Raw genomic sequence first — 17,604 nt, 5'->3', positions numbered from 1 at the left:
GCTATTTAAATTTAACCACACACCTATAGCCTCAGCACCCAGGAGGGAAAGCCGGGAGAGCAAGAGTTTAAGGGTGGCCTGAGCTACAGCACAAGTTCGGTGCCAGCCTGGGCTACATGAGAACCAAATCCTGGGCAGGTACTTAAATTACTACGGTTTCCCACACTCACACACACACAAGAGGGGGGAAAAGACGAGAACTGACTCAGTGGGGAAGAATGCTTGATGCTCTTCCGGAGAACCTGAGTTCAGCTGCCAGCAGCCATGTCAGGTGACTCAGGACCATCTGCAACTTCAGCTCCAGGGAGTCCCAAGCCCTCTAGCTTCCGTGTATACCTCCACATACGTGCACACACCCACACAGGCACACACGTATCTACATAAGTAAGCATTTAAACTAGTTTTCACTGTTTTTAATTGTGTGTGTTTGTACATATGTGCATATGTGTCCATGACTGCAAGTGCCAATGAGGCCAGGAGTGTCGAATTCCCTTAGAACTGGAATTACAGGTGATTATTAAGAGGCCCAACATGGCTACCGAACTTGGGTCCTCTGAATAGTACTCACTCTTAACCACCAAGACATCTCTCCAGCCCTGTGTGGTGTTTTGGTTTGGATTTTAGCTTTTTGAGACAGGGACTCATATTGTCCAAGCTGACCTTAGCTTTGCAGCTGAGAACGACCTTGAACGTCTTGATCCTCACGCCTCCACCTTTTGAGGGCTGAGATTACGAGGTCTTCTGCCATGCCCGGCTCAAAGTTAAAAATGTAATACCATTAGCCACATTATAGGGGCCTAACAGCCACTGTCACCGTTAGACAAGGGTATGCAAATCTCCCTACAGTAGCATCCTAGAGGGCAGCACTGGCTGCTACTCACATACAGGGAAAGGAAGGCACGCAGAGGCCAGAATAGGGAACTGTTAGACCCCTAGAATTCAGGTCTGCTAGCTCCTGTGGCCCAGTAGAGTTGAGCACGTTATCCTTTGTGATGGGAAGAGGCAGAGTTAGAGTGGAGAACCCCTAAGGCAGAAGGCTGCTTAGAGAACAGAGAAAGACTGAGGTAGTGAGGATGCTCTAAGTAAAAAACAGAAAGGACTCAGAGGTAGAGCATGATTCTGGCCAAATATCATAACAGAATGCCCCTTCTGCAATTCAAAATCACACACACACACACACACACACACACACACACACACACACACACACACATTATGCAACAAAAACATATGTGCCTGCTACCATAGGGGCTGAACTGAGCAGATCCAGAGGATTTTCAAAAGCAAAGAGTCTTGACAACAGTGACCTCCAGAAGAGCATTCTCTCCCCTCTGACCCCAGGGAACTAGGACTTTCTGTCTTCTCCACAGGTGAAAGCTCAGGGCAATTGCTATTGCAGCTACAGACAGCCACTGCATGTGTCAGGATGCCAGGGTCTCTCGTTCCCCCCGCCCCCTCTGCTAAGCCAAGTCCTTGGGCCTCAGTGGCTGAATGGGACAAATCTGAAGACAAGGCCTACACCAGAAGGGCACATGGAGTGGACCTGCCTAGCACAACCTGCACACAGAATACTCAGGGAAGAAAGAAGTTCTCCGCCTACCTCAGGGAGGACCTCAGTAACTGAGCCTTCCATCACTGCTGTACCCACATGCTCTAACCAACCTGCTATACACACGAGGCCAGGAACAAGGAGTTTCCATCCCAAGAACATCATGACTCACAGCTAGGATTAGAGCTCTCTGCCAGAGGGAAAGCCCTGACACTCCTAAACAGGTGAGGGGTTGGATAGTCAGAAAAGAGACACACCCAGAAGGACGATAGATAATACTGTCATAAACACTCCAAAGAGAAAGAGAGAAATGAACACTGACCTGCCATCAATAGTTAAAAGAAGGAATTCTAAGATCTTTCGGACACTGAGTCAACAACCAGGCAGCATTTATTAGTTGGTATGAGGTCCCCAACACATACACAGCAGAGAACTGCCTGGTCTGGCCGCAGTGAGAGAAGATGCATCAAGCCCTCAAGAGACTTGAGGACCCAGGGTGTGGGGAAGCCTGGTGGGGATGGGGGTGAAGGACATCCTCTAGGAAACTAGAGAGGAGGAATGGGATGAGGAACTGTCAGAGGATGAAGATGGACTGGGAGGGGATAATGACTGAACTGTTAAAAAAAAAAGATTAAAGATAACTATTTTTTAAAAAAAATTTTTTCACCAAGAAAAAAGAAGAGAGAGAGAAGGAATTCTACCTACCTGCCAGGACTGTGCCACTGATATCCCCTTCTTAGGGGATATCAAACAATCCTACAGGATGAGTTAACAACATTATTTTAGGAATTTGGAGACAAGCCTCAATCCAACAGTCTTCAGCCAAGCAAAGAGACCAAGACAAAATATACCTATAGGATGAGACATATGGGAAACCACAGAGAAACTAACACACAGAAGTAAGTTCTGTGCCGGAGCAGGAGAGAGTGAGCCAGAGGGAGGTACCACCAAGGAGGGCAAGAACCTCCTGCGTTCACCAGCCTCGCGATGGCCCTACCTAGGCAGAGCTGTCGGTACCCTGCACCCAGCATTTAAGAAACCTTTGATTCTGGGTCTCTCTGAACCCAAGAGTCAAGAATCCCAAGCTTTTCAAAAGCCTCAACTCGCCAGGACCCAGTTCTGGATTTCTCTTGGACTGATATGTGGAAGACAAGAGACACTTTTCTTTCTAGCACTCAACTTGAGTTGGAGCAACAGAACCCACATGGTAGGAGAATGATGCCTGCAAGTTGTCCTCAAACGTTTGCACATGTGACAAAGCGTGAGGGCACACGCACATGCATGCACAAAAAAACACATTTATAGGGGCTGGGGATTTAGCTCAGTGGTAGAGCGCTTACCTAGGAAGCGCAAGGCCCTGGGTTCGGTCCCCAGCTCCGAAAAAAAGAACCAAAAAAAAAAAAAACACATTTATAACAAAACAAGTAAAACAGCAGACACTTAGCAGAGACAGACACAATGGTACACACATGTGATCCTAGCACTTAGGAGGCTGAGCCAGGAGGATCTCAGCAAGTTCCAGCCCATCCTAGGCTACGTAGGGAGTTCAAGAATAGCCTTGACTACACGAGATCCTGTCAAAAACAAACAAAAAACTTCATAGGAATGAACCCCGTGTCTCAGGCCACCTAGAATCCTCAGGAGGCTAAGACAAGAATATCTAAAGTTTAGACAAATGAAGCTACTTAAGTAGACACGATGGGACACTTTCCATTTATGGGAGGGAACAGTCAAAAAGAATTAAACCAAGAAGATCCAGATGACCTGGATATTGGAGGAATATTCAGAGAAAGACGTAAGGGGAAAGACACACACGCATGCACGCACTATACATGTGTAGAAGCTCACAGAGACCTTTGTCAGCCCCACCTCCCACCTTCCCAGCTTAGGCTGTCCTCCGTGGTGAGCTATATGACTCACAGCAGGTATCTGCCACCTGTCCACCTGGTACTCAGATCCCTGGGTGTGCACCTTCCTCTCTGTGTCTGTACCTACCTTCGAGGGTCAGCCATGCTACCACAACTATCAGAAGGAAGTTTCACCAACCTCCTTTAGAATCCCCCTCCCCAACAGCTCCTCCCCACCATGCTGGGGTTTTTTGCTCATTGACTTCTAGAATAGCTACAACCAGACCCATGACTGCTTCTTGATTTCCACCTCTCCTCCTCTCTACTCTGGCCACACACATTTCCCCCCAACTCTTTAGAACAAGCTGCAAGCCCCAAAGCTCTAAATTCTCACTTCCAGCAGGAAGGGAGAGTCCCTCTCTCCTCCCCTAGCCAAGGGGCTATCCACTTCTCCTAGTGATAAGAGATTGAAGACACTATTGTATTACCAGGTGGGAAGTTCCCCAGCAGGACACAACACTAAAGAAGAAGTGGCCTTAGACGTCGTGGACTTCTGGGATTAAAATACTAACGGCAGTGTCCTATGGTTAGGGAACCCGGGGGAGAAGTATGTCGTTGCTTTGTGGAGTAGATTACAGTTTAGACCCTGTGCCCCACCCAGCGCCCTAGTAAGTGCTGCGTGTTCGCCCCCTAGTGGTCAAGCCGTGTAGCAAAAAGACTAAGAGCCAGGTCTTCAAACGGCGGCTGCAATGCTCCCTCCCACCCGCAGCCTAGCCAGGACACGTAGCCAGGATCAGCTCCAGGCACTTCCCCTTCCCCCAGAACCTCCGCTCCAGGCCCCAGGGACCAGGCAGGATGCCGCTCCCTGACAGACTGTACGCAAATGCTTTGCCCAACCTCTATCTGTGGGGACTCTACTCCCAAGACTGCCCTGTCCTCCTTGGGGGCCTCTAGACACAAACTTCAGGGCCTGGACCTGTACAGGACAAAGGAGCTCCCTTCAGCCCATAACTGCAGTCTCTGTACACTGAAACGGACTTCCACGCTAGAAAAGTCAGTCATTGCCTCTGCCCTCCAAGTCCCGGGAGGCCAACAGAGGTGACATATCCAGGCTTACCACAGTGTGAGGGCCCCGTGAATAGGCAACAGGACATCCTCTCACAGGCAATAACACAAACTTCACTGAAAGGAAACAACTCCTGTAGTGCAAACTGTGACAGACCCAAGACCAACTATTTGAGCTTTAGCCCCAGTGGAAACTGGAGCTAGGAGAGAGAAAGGGGAGCTTCATCAAAGTACGCAGACAATCCGGCAGAAACACTCTGTGACACCACCTCCCCATTCGGACACTTTTTGAACACACTCAGACACGGATAACATTGTGATCAAGAAGGCTTCAGGAGCCAGCCAGATGATCCAGTGGTCAAATCAAAGAATTGCCAAGTTCCTGAGAGCCTGGCTGAAGCCCAAAGGGGCCCAGGTGTATTGCACTTTCTAACTCGGCAGCCACCGCCCTTCCGCTAACCTAAGTGAATAGAAGCACGTGGTCAGCCCAGCCCCAAGGAGAGAAACTTGGGGGCGTCCAGGCAAAGATCCTTTCAGAAGTCAGACTAGCTCTCCCAGTTTGCCTCTCTTGTCTGTCTTCAGGCAGTTCCCAAGTTCTGAAAAAGGTAGGACCACACCCCAGTGCCCAACACGGTCCTCCACCCCCATAGCTCTACCCCAACCCCTCAAACCAGCTCCTCAGGCTCAGAGTGGTGTGCTCTGCCAGAACCTGACAGTTCCAAGTGGAGCATAAGAGTCTGGTAGTGGAGCACAAGGCCTGGTAGGGCTCTGAACCTCTAAGCAGAGCCTCTCTAGGCCTGAAGTGAACTAGGACTCCATAGCTCAGCTTCTGTCCTTAGCTAATGCTACTTTTCTTCTTCCACAGAGCTCCTTGGTCCACCATTTTTCTCTTGTCCTTTCCTGGACCTGGAGCCGTGGGGTGATAGGCCAAGACCCTCTCCCTCGCTGCTGACCTCCATACCATTAGCACTCAGCCTCGGATGACTCACATGCCTGTCTCTCAATGTCCTGGAACTCTTCACAATGTCCCTTTGCATAATCTCTTAGGGACAAGAGCTTTAGAAGGAGTTCAGACATCTTCCAGATGTCATCCCTATCCACACCCAGGCCCCTGAGTCCTTTACTAGCTCAGCCCCCATGTTCCCAGTTCCTTTCCCATACTCCCCTTGCCCCATAACTCCGCTCAGAACAAGGAAGTGCCCCTTAAATGAGGGGTTCCCTTCTATTGAACAATCTGCACATTCTACAAACCAGATACAGCCCCTGCCCATAGTTTTTCAAGTTAAGAAAAGGAAGCTACTGGTTCACTCAACTTGGAAAAAGGTAAAGAGACCCACCCTACCCCCAGGGACATCCCTAATAGTGCCAGGACCAAAACTCACCTAAGCTATTCTCAGTATGGGTAGAGAAAGACCCTAAACATGGCTCATGGCATCTTCCTGTGTGCCCTTCCCTCTCCCAGTCACCTATGAGGATCATTGGATCTTGTGAACTCATCCCAACATCTATTATATGTTACGCTTGCTGTTAAGGAAAAGGGTGCAGTAAGGTGGTTCTGTCGTTGCTAAAGTTTAGGGGCAGACTGTTTCAAAACGATTTGTTGGGAGTCCAGCGGTTTTCTGGGAACAGAAATAGACCTCTGGGTCCTTTTTCTCCAGGGAATTCCAGGTCAATCTCCAAGGACCCCCGATTACCACTAGAGGAAGCTTTTCCCATCCACAGAACGGGGACGTTGAGAATAATACAAGCACCCGGAGCACCGCGTGTCCTCAGAGACAGCCTAGGGCCACACCCTGCCAAACCAGAGTGACAACCCAGACATCATGCGCACAATCTTCTGTGGTCACACTGTGCAGAAGTGACAGAGCGCACAGGCAAGCACACCACACACACACACACACACACACACACACACACACACACACGCACGCACACCAGGGACACTACGTGGTCAGGACTCCATTTGACTTATAGCATATCCCCGGGGTTCCCCCTAAGAGTCTTCCAGTGCTCATCGCCATGTACAGCTAGCCCTGCTGCCAACCCAGAGCCACCAAGGTTCTGTGTCCCCCAGACCCGTCCTGGCATTACAAGAGGCTCCGGCCAGAGGAGGCCCAGGCTCCCGCACTCTGCACATCCCCTCCCTGCATGGGAAAGCCTTACATAACACAGCTCTCTGCACACACCCTAAGCACGCTGCCTTTCCAACTCCACAGTAGGATCTTGCCCCCCGCCCTCTCCGCTGGCGTGCACTGCAAAAGTGGAGGGTTCCAAAGAGAGCAGTGAAGTCCTTCACCTACGCCCAGCGCTCCGGCCCCACCGCCTACACACGGCCCCTTTCCCCCCTCCCCTCTGCCCCTCCCCCCCCTACCCCGAATTCTGGTTTGAATTAGTCACCGGCTCCAACCACTACATTCCTCAGGCTGCTGGAATCCAGCCAGGCGCTGGGGCGGGGGCCATCCCGCCCGGACGAGTTTGGGAGTGGGGTGGGGTGGGGAGAAAGCACCGCCCCTAGAAGGAGCAAGGGAGGTTCTGGGGACTAAGTCGATTGCACAGCCCCCTCCCCGCCCACCCCAGCGCAGGAATCTCCCTAATTATGTCCCCCACCCCCCACTCCCACCCATCCCACAGGGAGGCACGCTGCAAACTTCCAGGCTCCGACGCCCTGGAGAAAGAAGAGAGTTTTCTGGATCTGGAAACACAGAGGGGCAAGACTAGGGCGGGGCAGCTGAAGGGGAGCTGTTGAAGTCGCCGCTAGGAGCCAGAAAGGGAGAGGCTAGTGGTACAGAACAGGGTGGGGCCGAGGGGATTCCGGACGCGAAGTTCGAGATGGAGTCGTGGGGAGCCGCGAAAGACAGCAGAGGGGGCACGCGGTGCAGGGGCGTGGGAGGGGCGGTGGGGAATCTTGGAAAACTTCCTCAGTAAACATGGAATAGGAACCCAGTAGCGCTCTGAGCCACCGCCCCAAAGAGAGGGAGGTGGGTCAGGGACCACCAGACCAGGATGGCCTGCAGTGCAATTGGGACGACAATCCACCCGCGGAAAAAACCTAAGAACACTTGGAAGCGATGTTCTAACTTAGTTAAACTTGGCTCCAACTCTGGAGAAAGAGCTTTACTCCCGAAGCGTGACGCGTCGCCTGCCCCGGCGGCCGTAGGCGGCCGGGTTTGCTCCAAACTGTTGGAACTCTCGCAGTGACACTAGCGCAAATGCACCTCGTCCGAGTCCCTCTCTCCCCTGATCGCCCATACCCTGGTCCCACACCTCGATGCCCAGCGCTTCGCTTCCCTACCTGTGGGCTCAGCCCCAGGACGCAGCCATTGCCGGCGAAGGGCCCGAGGTCGTAGTGCTGTGACTGCTGGCGACAGCGAGTCCCAGTCGGGACGGGTCTGGCAGGGCGGACAGTGCAGTCCCCGCGGCAGAGCTGCTCCGAGTGGCCGGGCCCCCGCGCGCGGAGGCGGCTCTTGTAGGTCGGGCGGGTCTGCCCGGAGCTATGGGGAGAGGGCGGGGCCGGGCGGGGCCCGAACAGGGCTGGGACCTGAGAGTGAGACCAACACTGAAGCCACCCTGGAATGGGCTGGTGAAGGAAGAACGTTGAGGGGGCTCAGGGACTAGGAGGCGTTGCCTTTTCCCCCTCCTCTATCCCATATACTGCTCCTGTCCCGGGTTTGGATCTTCCCACTTCATTTTAAACAGTGTATATGTCTTCACTGGCAAGAAATTCCTGGAAGCACGCAGGGGCAGAGGCTCACCCTCACAGTTGGAATCCAGCATCAACCTATTCTGCAGGACAGCCAAGAAGTTCAGATGATTCAACCTCGACCTCCAGCCTCCACACAGACCTTTGAGCTTTCTCTCAAGCTCAGATACATTAGTCCCAGGCCCCAGCCTGCTCTCCGTCCCTAAGCTTCTTGCAGCCTCGCCCATTTCTCGCCTTCCGGCTCTCTCTTCTACAAAACACACTGACTCTAAGACTTAGATCCGACCCCTAGGAATGGAGTCTGCTCTTCATTTCATCGACACCAGTCGGGCCTGCAGCCATTGTACGAGCCATGGGACTGCTCACCCCATTTCTGTAAACCCTGCCCCCCACCCCGTGCCTTTTGGGTGTTTTGTTTGGGGGAAGAAGCACAGACTGTGTAACACCGGCGATTCTGGAACTGGAACCGGCTAGAACCTGATAGCCTTACAGATTCGCCTGCCTCTGCCTCCCTGGGATGCAAGGCAGGAACCACTATGCCCCAGTGAGCTTGAGGAACCCAACATCCAGCTTTTTCTTTGCCTCCCAGTCCTTCTGCCCCTCACAGTTCCTCCCCCATATTCCCATTTGTAAGTGCTCAGCTCCCGATTTACAGCCATTTCCCACAGCCACTTCTAACTATATGTGGATTTTATTAAATGTTTAATGATGGGGTGCAGAGATCTTCTGGCTACATCCCCCCTCCACACCTCCCTTTTTCTTCTTCCCTATGAGTTCTACCCTCCCTGGCAGGTGGCTACCCAACTGCCCACTCCAGTTTCCCTTCCTTCCCAAACGCCCCAAGAGACCTCAAGCTGGAGAACTGAGACCTTGGCCTGAGGCAGGAGCACCTTCGCTCCAAGATCATGAGTGGGCTGGGGCTGAGACCAGCCCTGCCCTGTCCTCTGAAATGGCAAACATGTTTACAGGCTAAAAATATCAGCCAAGTCTGCTGCCAGCCCTGGGGGCTGTGTCCAGGTCCAGTTACCACACAGGGTACAGGCGATGGGGGGAGGGAGACCACAGAAGGGAGAGATAGAGAACAGCCCTGTATATAATGGACGCACCAGGGTGGAGAAATGTAGGTAGAAATTCAGACAGGCATGGACGTGTAAGGACAGGCAAAGCAGAGACTTGGTTACTAACATTCGTTTCTCTCCTCTCTCTCTCTCTCTCTCTCTCTCTCTCTCTCTCTCTCTCTCTCTCTCTCTCTCTCTCTCCCCAACCCACTAAACATCACAAACACACTGTCAATAGGCCCCAAATCCACTCCTTTCCCCGCACTCACTAGAGTGAACTCTTTTTTTTTTTTTTTTTTTTTTTTTTTTTGGTTCTTTTTTTTTCCAGAGCTGGGGACCGAACCCAGGGCCTTTCGCTTCCTAGGTAAGCGCTCTACCACTGAGCTAAATCCCCAGCCCCTAGAGTGAACTCTTAGTGAGTTCCAGGCCACCCAGAGATATGAAGTAAGGATCAGGCTTTTCAAAAAAATAAAACTCAAGAGCCAGTTGTGGTTTTTTTGTTTCTCCTTCTTTAATTTAGTGTGCATGATCATGTGGAGGTCAAGGAACAACTTGTGGGAGTCTGTTCTCTGCTTGCACTGTGATCAAAAAGGTCATGAGGCTTGGTGGCAGGTACCTGAACAGGGTGAGTCATCTCCTAGCCCTCGATCATGATTTACTGAAGCAGGGTCTTACAATGTAGCCCAGGCTGTTCTGGAACTCACAGTGTAAGTTTGGTTGTCCTCAAATGTACAATAATTCTGCCTTAGCCTCTCAAATGCTGAGATTACAAGTGTTTACCAGGTCGAGACATTTTATTTCATTCTTTTTAGATGTGTATTTACTGAGATCATACATTTACTGAGTCAGGAATAGTGGTACATACCTTTAATCTTAGCACTCAAGAGGTAATGACTGGCAAATTCTGCGTATGAGGCCAGCCTGGGCTACATAGTAAGACCCTGTCTACATATAAATAGCATTTTTTTCACCTCTTAAACATAGACCAAGAATTAGGGGCTGGAGAGATGGCTCAGTGGTTAAGAGCACTGACTGCTCTTCCAGATGTCCTGAGTTCAATTCCCAGCAACCACATGGTGGCTCACAACCATCTGTAATGAGATCTGGTGCCCTCTTCTGGTGTGTCTGAAGACAGCTACAGTATTTATATCTAATAAATAAATCTTTAAACATAGACCAAGAATAAAATGAAGTACTCTGCATCCTACTAGTCAGGTAATCCCTGTTGGTTGACATTCAATCAATGGCTCCATGATGGTCAAGGGCATTTGTTAGGTGTTTTGTATATGAGTTCTAGGAATCAAATCCAAAGTCTCTTACATGAGAAATGAACACTGTACAATTGAGCTTCATCCTAGTCCTTGAAATTTAAGCACCATAGAGAGGCAGAACCTTAAAAAGTAAACTTCTGCCTGTTGTGGTTGTCACTCTGAGGTTGTCTGACTGAGACCCCTAGGAGTCAGGATCATCTGTGACCTTGGCTACATAGAGTTCAAAGTAAACCTGGACTACATAATAGCTTGTCTCCAAAAGTGTAAATGTCTTCCTTTTTCTCTACCCAGACTCTCCTGCCCCAAAGTTACCAGTTAATTACCAACAGATTGTTAATTTTGAAAAGTCTTCAACTAGATGGTAGCAGGGCACGCCTTTAATAACAGGAGGCAGAGGCAGGAGGATCTCTGAGTTTGAGGCCAGTCTGGTCTACAGAGTGAGTCCAGGACAGCCAAGGCTACACAGAGAAACCCTTGGGGGGCTGTCTTCATTTTATTCCTTGAAAGAAAAAGTTCCCTGATGAATGTTCAAATGAAAATTGATTTGTCCCTAGGTTTTCAGGAAGGTGGCTATGATGTGATGTGATGGCTGCCACAGGAGAGACACAAGAACAATGAAGGGATGTGGGCACTGGGCACCTCAACTTTGCTGCACAATGCATCTCCAAAAGGAAGAGCTTCCTGAACTCTGAGCCAATTGTATCTGCCTCAGTGTTTGTTCTGGCCACCCTCTTGGTCAACAGGGAAGAAGGCAGGAGGGCAAGGCTGGCTTTTGGAACTGTTATACAGGGATTACTGTCCAGACGCTTCATTCAAGGTTAAGGTTGCCAAGTTAAGGTTGTCAGGGCATAGTTCTGGGAACTGGCTCCTGTCCCATTCTAGGCTAAGGGAATAGAAGGGATAGCCTCCATCCTTAAAACCCTTAAAGATCATGATCATGCAATTGGAACCACACCTGAAGTTTTCTAGTTAGCCCAGAGGAAGGGGCTGTTTTCATGTTTTCAGACAGGTGTGATGACAGTTCTATGTCTGTAAATCTGAATGCTCGGTGGAGTGAAGCAGGGGGATCACCGAGTTCCAGGCCAGCCTAGATTATATAGTTCTATGCCAGCCTGGGCTACAGAGTGAGACCTTTGTCTCAAAGAATCACACACAACAATTTTTCAGTGTTTTGAGTGGAAATGCTAGCCCCACTGCCAGCCCATGCCATAGCTCCTTATCCCACCCCTGCCATAATGGCCATTGTCTGTGATTCTGCAGCAGATTTTCATATATTAGCTCACTTAATCCTCACATACCCTGAGGAGGAGGCACTTGATAAGGAAATGGTCTCAGAGGGGTTAGTAATTTACCTAAAGTCACACAGCTGGCAAAGGAAAAATTAAGATTCCCACTCACATCTGCACTCCTTAAAGGGATTTTCCTTCTGGGTGGGTGGCAGACGTTCAGCAATTGCTTAAAAACAAGAGTTGTTTATTTATTGGAGCTAGGGATCAAAGCCAGGGTCGCATCCATGCTAGGCAAACACTCCCCACTAAGATACATCCCCAGTCCTCCGTCATGTTAATTCACTTTAATCTAGAATGTTTCTAGATATAACTGACTCCAAAACCCCGGCTCCTACGAACGCCTTGCCTCTCTTTCACGTCTCCTCCAGACTGTCAGCCCCCAGGGAACAATTCCTCTACTTGTAGGTCTTTATTGCAGCTGCACAAACATTATTGTCATCCAATCCTGGGCCCAAGGACTCCTCAGTAGGTAAAAGGGAACTCAGCAGGACGGAATCCCTGGCCTCTGGGTACTTAGCCCAGAAGGAATGGCCAGAATCTTTTACCTTGTCTTCTAGGTTCCTTGCCAGAAAATTTTCCTGTTCAGAAAATGGAAAACTGTCTATTTCTGCTATCCCACACCCAACACCAGACGCAGGAGCAAGCCTGTCTTTCCTGCACACATGCACACAAGTGTACACACACACACACACACTTGAGAAGAATCTCCTTTGCCCTAACATTGCAAAGAAAACCTGCTTTCTTCAAGGTTTCAGACTCCTGTCAACACTGGCCTGGGTTCAGGTCAGCTGTACAGGTGGCACTGTGTCACCCTTCAGAGGTGCCCCACACCTCAGTCCTCCAAATTCACAGAGAAATCTACAAGAGCTCTAGGACTGTCACTGGGATAACCCAGCTTCCAGGAATGACGCTCCTAGCCTCGGGGGGTTCCCTGAAATGAAGGAGTCATGAGTATGTGTGTGATGAACCTTAGGCTCCTGGGTTGCCAAGCAACATGACTATGTTTTGTTCCTATTATGCCAGTTTCCATAGTAACCACAAAGGGGAGCTCTGTGGATGGGCCCTCTGCCAGGGGATTCCCCTTCCCCTCCCTTCTTGCCACAGTCCCTTTTTCTGAAACCAGTACATTAAAGAAAAAAAACCAAGAGCTTTTTAAGTGCGATCCTAGAAAGGAAGTCAAAGCTTGCTGTTCACAGTTTAGAAACATACTCCTCCCCCCATTGAAAGTCCTTTTGGGTGGCACCCTTATACACAGAAAAATGACTGGCAACCCTTCTAAGTACCACAGGGTTCTCCCAGTGCCCACCTCCACCCGCCAAGCCCCACCCAGGACTAGGGGACCCTGTTAAGCAGGAGCTTCTCCATTCACTCTTAGCTCTTGCTAATCTATTGTCTTTCCCAGCCAATTGGTTAGTTCTGGAATCCAAACATTTCCTAAGCAATGCTCAAACTCTGAACTCTTCCCTCTTAAGCAAAATACAAAACCAAAAACAAGATTACTTTTCCCCAACTCAATACAAATCTCAGCCTGTAACTCAGATTCAAATAAGGACTTCCCGAATTGCTCAGACCAATACAGGGAAATCCTCCAGGGCACCGGGCCCTAATGAAACCTTTAGGACCAGCTGGAGTTCAAGTTAAAACTGGTTAGGGAACAAGAATGATGATGGTGTCTTGAGGGACAGAAGTCTTAGGTTATTCAGAGAAAGGAAAATAACTAAGTAGAGGGAAGGATGGGTACCTACACCAGCAGTGGAGAGACTCCATGCATGGTGGTGCCATTAGAGATCAGGGAGAGAAAAAAAAGCCTGATTGCTTAAGAGAGAGAAGGGGGGATAAGAAAGAAGGCAGGCACTCAGACTGGGCAAGCAGTGTTCTAAATAGGAGCAAAGAGAGGGAGCTAGAGTAAGTAGAATTAGCCCAGCCTGTTTTCCCTCTCCAAAGGGACAGGGAGGGGCAGAGACATTGGGGAACACCAGTCTTGGAATCCGCTTTCTAACTTCCTGTGCCTTCCTGGGGGAAAGGAATGCCAGCCTGGGTTTCCCTCCCTCTTCTGTTCACACTTCCCCAAGCTCAGTTTAAGATCAGGCTGAGAAGGCAGGGCCTAGACTGCCCAGAGCCTGAGTCACCACATAGTTGAGGTTCCTGTCACTCACAGTCTTGCCTCTGCTACACCCTATGCCCTCTGCCCGCCCCAGGACTTAGATTGCTGTAGCTGACCCTGCCCTGGGACTTGCTTCACTTCTAGGCTTCTTAGCACTGGGCTAAGTTCTTAGCAGCTCTGGGCTGCTAGAACCTTTGGAAGCTACCTACTCCCTGGCCTACAAAAGTTGCGTTCTGTATCCACTGTAATTACCACCATCTTCTGAGGGGAGCGTTCTCCTAGTTAAGAGCAAAGGTGACTCAGTATGTGGCCACAAGAAGTACGTGGGATAAGTCATTTCCCCTCTCTGGGCTCCAGTTCATTGACATGTGAGATAAAGAATGACTGGAGATGGTCTTACTGACAGCACAAGTGAGGTACATTCTGTAAGACTGAGTCAAAGAAATGGATACTTACTATTTGAAGAGAGTAGGATAAAAGGCGTGTGTTCACTACCTGTCCTAACAGTAGAAATGAATGGGGATGGGTGGGGCAGGGCCAGGCAGAGGCATTGCCCCCCTTAAGGAAGCCAACGCCCTCAGAACGTATGAGTCAAGTCACACATGGTGAAGGACTGGCTGCAAAGTGCATTATGGCTCTGCAGTTTGAGTCAGGGGAAATGAGGTTCTCCCTGATGACTGGCTAGGGTCCGGCTACGGCTACAACAAACACTCACTCTCCCTTACATCTACAAAGTTGTCAGTCCCACCTCAGCTCCCACTTCCTGTTCAGCTGCTTTCTACTCCTCCCATTTAACCTAGGCAACCCCTTTCCTTAGCCCTCAAACCCAGTCTTCCTTAGCCTCCGCCAGTTCCCTCATGCCCTGCCTGCCATGCTCCCAACTGCCACTAGCTCTGCCCATCCTCACTGTCCACCCCCAATGCTGGCAGAACCAGCCAGCTAATTGCAAAAGGGCTGAGCCAGCAAGAGGCCTTCACATGACAGCTGCTGCTGCTGCTGCTGCTGCTGCTGCTGCTGCTGCTGCTGCTGCTGCTGCTGCTGCTGCTGCTGCTGCTGCTGCTGCTGCAAGGGGATGGGACAGCTGGAAATAGAGGCACATTCCATGGAAGATCCCATCAGAAAATAGTCCAATAGCCTAACCACCTCAGCTCCTGGTCTGTGCAGTATCAGGGATGGGGAAGTAGCTTAGCTGGTAGAGTGCTTTCTTAGCACAAACGAAGCCCTGGGTTCAATCTCCAGCTTCATAGAAGCCAGGTTCAGGATCACACGCCTGTAATCCTAACACTAAGGTGAAAGAGAATAGAAGTACAAGGTCACTCTCTGCTCTATCACGTGTTCAAAAACCCTCAAACCCCCTCCCCCCCCCCCAAAAAAACACAATTACCGATAGGCTCCAAAGAATGGATATCCAAGATTAACCACTACTTAGGTACCCTAGGTATATTTCCTCTTGTGATTAAAGTGACTAGTGATGCTCTGCAGATGTCCCCTGGAGAAGGATCTCTACCCCAAGCCCTAGGCACTTGAGCACAGGACATCCCAGAACTCCACTAGAGTTAAGAGACAGCCTACTCTGGGATCCATGCCAGCCTGATTTAGTGCACACAGACAGGAGCAGGTGGTAGCTTCTCTTTCAGGGGCATCAATATTTCAGTGGCACAGCATTAGGGGAAGGGAGTAGAGTGGGTACCCTTAACTACATTCATCCACACAGAGGATCAGAACAAACTGGAATATTATACCTTTGACCTCCCACTTTGAGAGCCTGGGCAGGCTACGGCCTCCCGACACAAGCCATCTGATATATATGGAGGGATGTTCTAAGGAGTGCTAGCTGTCACAGAAACTATTCATTTCAGGGTGGGGCCCTCAAGACACTCTTCAACACACACACTTGCATCTTTCAAAGGGGGAAGTGGCACATTTAGGGCATGTAGGCAGCTGGTGGGTTGACTCCAACCCAGGGAGAACAGCAGCTGTCCCGATCTAATTCAAAGTAGGACATGAATGGAAGAAAAAAAAAGATAATCTAGGTCTATCTTCACAGAATTTTAAAGAATCTTTACTTTTTAACAAGCGTTTTATGCAGAGTTGCCAACAAAGCTAACTAAGAGCTGCTTCTGACTAGTGTCCACTGGCTTATCTGCAAGCTAAACCAAGGCTCTGCATTCCCATTCACACTCTAGACTCAGGCAACTGCAACTCTAGGCCCCGACCCCGCTCTAGTTTCCTGAGCTCTGAGATTCTGCGTTAAGTGGATACAATGGCCTCCTTCCACTAGCTTCCAAAGACCTCAGCCTGATCCATTCCCAATCTCCTCTCCCCTGACCCCTAACTTTTGCCGCCTGTTGTGGGCAGTGCTGCCAACTCTCGACAGTGGTTGGGAGCAGAGAAGCTCCCTGGCACCAGAGCAGTAACAGGCTCATGCTTGTATCTGTGGCTGATGGTAGAAAGGACTAGGCTCTGACAAGATGCCTCCAGTCCAAACTGAGATGGGGGAAGGCCAGGCTGGCAGTGTGGTGACTCAGACCTCCCCAGGGCAGGGTGGAACCAAACTAACCCCAGATGTGCTTCCCCTTTCTGCACAAGGCCACCCCCACCCCAGCCCCCACCCCTTAGAAACTCCTGTTAACTCTTTCCTAGGGGCCCAATCCCAAAGCCTTCCTTCCATAAGCTCTTCTCAGATCTACAACCCGTGTGCACTGGCCACCCTTCACCCTGCAGCAAAGCAAGCCGCCAGGGTCAGAAGCCTGAAGCAGGATGTACAGATGAGTCACCCTGCCTGCAGGCTCAGAGAGGAAAGGGAGCTGAGGTGAGGGTCTCTGCCCACCTCCAGGCCAGATTATGTAGGCTGCTTGGCAGACTGCTGCCCAAACACTGGTCCACCCTGAAGAACTATCCTTTAACAGTCAGGCCTCCGGGCCTGCCTACCTACCCTTTATGCAGCACACAAGATGGTCTTTTTACAATCCTGTTATTGGAAAAATGAAAAGGACACCAAAAAGTAGTGGAGATTGTACAAGAAAAGTAGGGGGGGGGGTAAGAAACAGAATTTAGGAGTCTGACAGGTTCAGTGAGGCCCCAGCAACACCCAACACCAGCATCTAGTACTGAGAATGCCTGAGGCCAAACTGCACAGGAGTAAGGATCAACCCACCTTTGCTATTTGGATTCTAAACTACAACTCCCACTCCCACTAACCCATCCACTCTTAAAAAACAAACAAACAAACAAACAAACAAACAAACACCAACAGCAGGTTCCAGGTTCCAGCTTCGCAGTAGTCTTATCCCTTAGTAAGGTCATTCTTCTTCCTCCCAAGACCCTTCTCCTAGGCCTGGACTAAGGGATGGGTAAGAAAACAAACACAAAATCCTGTACCAGATGGAGGTCAACTTTCTGCAAATACTAGTTTCTAACTCGTTTGCTTTTTGTTCTCAAGTAGCCCAGGCTGGCCTCTACTTCTTAAAGGGTGGGTGGCACCAAACCTAAACGTTTTTAGAGACGGGAGTTTTACTGTGTAGCACTGATGGTTCTGGTAATACTGAAGATGGTTTAAATCTGAGGCAATCTAGCCTTGGCCCTGGTCTGCCATCAGGCCACAACTGATTTATGTAGTAAGTATAGGGGAATGACCACAGGGCAGCATGAATACCAGGCAAGCACTCTACCAACTGCGGGTCTACCCAGCCTAGGATCTAATCTCTAATGTGAGCTGTTA

The 17,604-nt window shown here is 50.1% G+C and overlaps 1 protein-coding gene across 2 annotated transcripts in view; it reads right to left on the bottom strand.

The window, feature by feature from the left end:
• Ahnak (AHNAK nucleoprotein) overlaps positions 1-7,900 on the bottom strand; it is a 67,500-nt gene extending 59,600 nt beyond the window's left edge. For both annotated transcript variants that reach the window (NM_001398672.1, NM_001398671.1), the window contains 1 exon segment: positions 7,754-7,900. The gene's annotated coding sequence lies outside the window, so the exon portion shown is untranslated.
• Positions 7,901-17,604: the final 9,704 nt, after the last annotated feature.

The sequence above is a fragment of the Rattus norvegicus genome, chromosome 1, assembly GCF_021556685.1.
Source record: "Rattus norvegicus strain SHRSP/BbbUtx chromosome 1, alternate assembly SHRSP_T2T, whole genome shotgun sequence".
NCBI classification, from domain to species: domain Eukaryota; kingdom Metazoa; phylum Chordata; class Mammalia; order Rodentia; family Muridae; genus Rattus; species Rattus norvegicus.
The sequence above is the reverse complement of the archived record's forward strand: the minus strand, read 5'-3'. Positions and strand labels throughout refer to the sequence as shown.